Source organism: Pteropus alecto, unplaced genomic scaffold (genome assembly GCF_000325575.1).
Source record: "Pteropus alecto unplaced genomic scaffold, ASM32557v1 scaffold139, whole genome shotgun sequence".
In the NCBI taxonomy this organism is placed as follows: domain Eukaryota; kingdom Metazoa; phylum Chordata; class Mammalia; order Chiroptera; family Pteropodidae; genus Pteropus; species Pteropus alecto.
This window is the reverse complement of record NW_006443567.1, coordinates 5,242,044-5,247,244: the sequence shown is the minus strand read 5'-3', so window position 1 is coordinate 5,247,244 and position 5,201 is coordinate 5,242,044. Positions and strand designations below refer to the sequence as shown.

At 32.7% G+C, this 5,201-nt stretch overlaps 1 protein-coding gene across 1 annotated transcript in view; it reads right to left on the bottom strand.

The window, feature by feature from the left end:
* The window catches only part of ARHGEF6 (Rac/Cdc42 guanine nucleotide exchange factor 6), a 111,134-nt gene that overhangs the window by 6,090 nt on the left and 99,843 nt on the right, over nt 1-5,201 (bottom strand). The gene's annotated exons all lie outside the window — the stretch shown is intronic.

Here is a 5,201-nt window from a genome sequence, read left to right as displayed (position 1 = left end):
AACTTGGATGGACCTCTAGATAATCATGCTAAGCAAAATAAGCCAGACAGAAAAAGTTGAAAATCACATGATATCACTTATATGTGAGATATAATCCTAAAAGCAACAAATGAGCAGAACAATCAAACAGACTCATGGACATGGACTATAGACTAGTGGTTACTACTGGGGTGGGAGAGGAGGGAGAAGGTAGACGGGGTAAAGGGAGTCAAATATAGGAGGTTTAGGGGGAGGGCAAAGTGGGTAAAGGGGATCAAATATATGGTAGCTGAAGGAAACTGGACTTTAGGTGGTGAACACACAATAGAATACACAGATGTTAAATGATAATGTACATCTGAAAATTATATGATTATATTAACCAATGTTACCCCAATAAACTTAATAAAAAAAAAAGACATAAGGACTGAAAACTTCCTTCCCTAATCTGGTGAAGGAAATAGACATATAGGCCCAGGAAACACAGAGAGTCCCAAACAAGATGAACTCGACAGGCCCACAGCAAGACATGTCATAATTAAAATGGCAAAGGTTAAATACAGAGAATCTTAAAAGCAGCAAGAGAAAAGCAGTTATTTACTTACAAGAGAGATCCCCTATCTGTCAGCTGATTTCTCAGCAGAAATTTTGTAGCCCAGAAAGGATTGGCACAAAATGTTCAAAGTGATGAAAAGAAAGGATCTACAACCAAGATTACTCCACCCAGGAAAGCTATCATTTAGAATTGAAGGACAGATAAAGAGTTTCCCAACAATAAAAAAAGAAAGCCAAAGGAAATCATCACTACCAAACCAGTATTACAAGAATTGTTAAAGAAACTTATTTAAGAAGAAAAAATAAATAAAAGTAAAAATATAAACAATAGAATAGTAATAACTACATACCTATCAATCATTATTTTAAATAAAAATGGATTAAATGCTTCTATCAAAAGACACAGGGTGACTGAATGGATAAGAAAACAAGACTCATACATATGCTGCCTAAAATAAGCCTACTTCAGGTCAAAAGACATACACAGACTGAAAATAAAGGGATAGAAAAAGATATTTCATGCAAATGAAAACAAAGGCAAAACAAAAACAAAAACAAAAACCCTGGGATAGTAATACTGATATCAGACAAAATGAATTTTAAAACAAAGACTATAACAAGAGACAAAAAAAGACATTTATTTCATAAAGATAAAGGGATCAATCCAGCAAGAGGATATACTCTTTGTAAATATTTATGCACCCATTGTAAGAACATCTATATATATAAAGCAAATATTGATGGACATGAAAGGAGAGATTGATAGTAATACAGTTATAGAAGGGGAACTTAACACACCATTAATATCAATGGATAGGTCATCCAGATGAAAAATCAACTGGAAAACAGCAGCTTTAAATGACACATTAGATCAAATAAATTTAATAAATATTTTTAGAACATTTCACCCAAAGCAGGAGAATATACATTTTTTTCAAGTGCACATGGAACATTTTCCAGGAGAGACTACATGTTAGGCCACAAAACAAGTCTCAATAAGTTTAAGAAGACTAAAATCATAACAAGTATCTTCTCTGATTACAATGGTATGAAACTAGAAATTAATTACAAGAAGAGAACTGAAAAACACAGGAACACATGGAGGTTAAATAACATGCTTCTAAAAATTGAATGGTTTAACAACAAGATCAGGGAAGAAATCAAGATACCTTGACAAAAATGAAAATGAAAACACAACAACTCAAAATCCATGGGACACAGTGAAAGACCTTAAAGAAACAAGAAAATTCTCAAGTAAAAAATCTAAACTTAGCTTTTTTGTCAGCTGGCCATGAAGATAGCAGACATTCAGACCAAGAGTGTTTACCAAAAGCAGCAGACCATCTTCCAAAATAAGAGGGTCCTACTTTCATGGGCCAGCCTCCCGGTATCTGTGCCACTACTAGAGGAAGGGATTGTCCCTGGGAGTTGAGAGGGTTGACAACAAAGATGGGTTTTTTTTTTCATCCTCTGGAGTATGTGGATGGGAATGGGGGCTAAATCCTGCCTCCTGCCTTCATCTCTTGGTGAAGACAACTTGTATTAATGATGCAGCACCTCTCAAAAATAAAATTTAATCTTACAACTAACAGAACTAGTATAAAGAGAGCAAATAAAGTCCAAAGTGAGTGGAAGGAAGGAAATAATAAAAATCAGAGCAAAAATAAATGAAATAGAGTCTAAAAAAATAGTACAAATGATCACTAAAAACAAGAGCTAGTTCCTTTGAAAAGCTAAAAGAACAAACAAAAACGATAAACCTTCCACCAAACTCAACAAGAAAAACAGATAAATAAAATTAGTGACAATTGACATCATGGAAATACAAAGGATTATAAGAAAATTCTACAAACAATTATACGCCAACAAAGTGAATACCCTGCAAGAAATGGATAAATTCCTAAAAGCTTACAATATTGCAAGACTGAATCATGAAGAAACAGAAATTCTGAACAGACCAATAACTACGAACATAATCAAGTCATTAATCAAAAAAAAAAAAAAAACACCTCCTAATAAACAAAAGTCCTGGAGTGGATGGCTTCACAGGTGAATTTTACCAAACATTCAAAAAAGAATTAACACCTATTGTTCTCAAAATATTTCAAAAAATTCAAGAGGAGGGAAGACTCTCAAGCTCACTTTACAGGGCCACCATTACCCTGATTCCCAAACAAGACAGAGATATTCAAAAAGGAAATTACAGGGCAATATTCCTAATGAACATAGATGCAAAATTCCTCAACGAAATTATTAGCAGACCAAATTCAGCAATATATTAAAAAGATCATACACCATGATCAAGTGAGATTTATTACTGATCTGCAAATCAATTAACATGACACATCATGTAAACAAAATGAAGGATACAAATCATATGATATCAATAGATACAGAAAAAGCATTTGACAAAATTCAGCATATATTTACGATAAAAATCTTCAGCAAAATAGGAATGGAGGGAACATATTTCAACATAATAAAGACCATATATGACAAAAACAGCTAATATCATACTTAATGAGGAAAAGTTAAAGCATTTTCCTTAAGATCAAGAACAAGACAAGGATGTTTACTTTTACCACTTTTATTCAACATAATATTGGAAGACCTAACCACAGCAATCAAACAAGAAGAAATAAACAGCATCCAAATTGGAAAGGAAGAAGTAAAACTGTCATTATTTGCAGATAACATGATACTATATAAAGAGAACCCTAAAGATTCCACAAAAACCTATTAGAACTGATAAATAAACTCAGTAAAGTAGCAGGATACAAAATTAATATTCAGAAATCAGTTGCATTTTTGTACCCCAATAATGAACTATCAGAAAGAAATTTAAAAAACAATCTCATTCATAATTGCATCAAGAAAAAACCTAGGAATAAACTTAACTAAGGAGGTAAAAAACCTGTACTCAGAAATTAATAAGACATTGAAAAAAGGAATTAAAGAAGATACAAATAAATGGAAGCATATATCATGCTCATGGATAGAATTAACATCGTTAAATGGTCATACAACCCAAAACAATCTATAGATTCAATGCAATCCATATCAAAATACCAATGTCAGTTTTCAGATACCTAGAACAAATAATCCTAAAATTTATATAGAACCATAAAGATCCTGAATAGCCATGGCAATTTTGAGAAAGAAGAATGAAGTTGGAGGTATCATACTACCTGATATAAAACTGTACTACAAAGCTATAGTAATCAAGATAGAATGGTACTGGCATAGAAAGAGATACACAGATCAGTGGAAGAGAATAGAGAGCCCAGAAATAAATCCATGCCTATATAGTCAATTAATCTATGATAAAGGAGGCAAAAATATGTCATGGGGTAAAGACAGCATATTTAATAAATGGTGGTGGGAAAACTGAACAGATACATGCAAAAAAATTAAACTAGACCACTTTCTTATACCATATACAAGAAAAAACTTGAAATAATTAAAGACTTAACTATAGGACCCAAAACCATAAATCTCCTAGAAGAAAATATAGGCAGTAAACTCTCTGACATAGCACTTAGTAATATTTTTTGGATATGTCTCCTCAGGCAAAGGAAACAGAAGAAAAAAAATAAACAAACGAGACTATATCAAACTAAAAAGTGTTTGCACAGCAAAGGAAACCATCAACAATATGAAAAGACAACCTACTGGAAAGGAGAAGGTATTCGTCAATGATACATCCAATAAGGAGTTTATATTCAATATATATAAAAAATTCATACAACTTAACACCAAAAAACAAACAATCCAATTAAAAAATGGGTAGAGGTCATGAATAGACATTTTCCTAAGAGAACATACATATGGCCAATAGACATATGAAAAGATGCTCAACATCACTAATCATCAGAGAAATGCAAACTAAAACCACAAAGAGATGTCATCTCATACCTGTCAGAATGGCTATCATCAATAAATCAACAAACAAGTGTTGGCTAGGGTGTGGAGCCCTTGTGCACTGTTGATGGGATTGCAAATTGGTGCAGTCACTATGGAAAACAGTATGAAGATTCCTCAAACAATTAAAAATAGAGCTATCATATGACCCAGCAATCCCACTTTTGGATATTTACCTGAAGAAATCCAAATCATTAATTCAAAAAGATATATACATCCCTATGTTTACTGCAGTGCTATTTACAATAACCAAGATATAGAACCAACCTAAGTGTCCAGCAATAGATGACTGGATAGAGAAGATGTGGTACACACATGCAATGGACTATTACTTGGCTATAAAAAATGAAATCTTAACAATTGCAACAACATAGATGATCTTAAAGAGTACTATGCTAAATGAAATAAGTCGGACAGAGAAAGACAAATACCATGTGATCTCACTTATATGTGGAAACTAAAAATCAAAATAAACTATCAAAACAGAAACAAATTCATAGGTACAGAGAACAAACTAAAGGTTTTCAGATGGGAGGGGGATTGGGGGTGCTGTGTGAAAAAGAGGAAGGGATTAAGAAGTATAAATTTGCAATTACAAAATAGTCATGGAGATGTGAAGTACAACATAGGTAATATAGTCCATAATATTGTAAATAACTATGTATGGTGCCAGGTGGGTGGGTACTAGACTTATCGGGAGTATCACTTAATAAGTTATATAAAAGTTTACCATTATGCTATTCCCC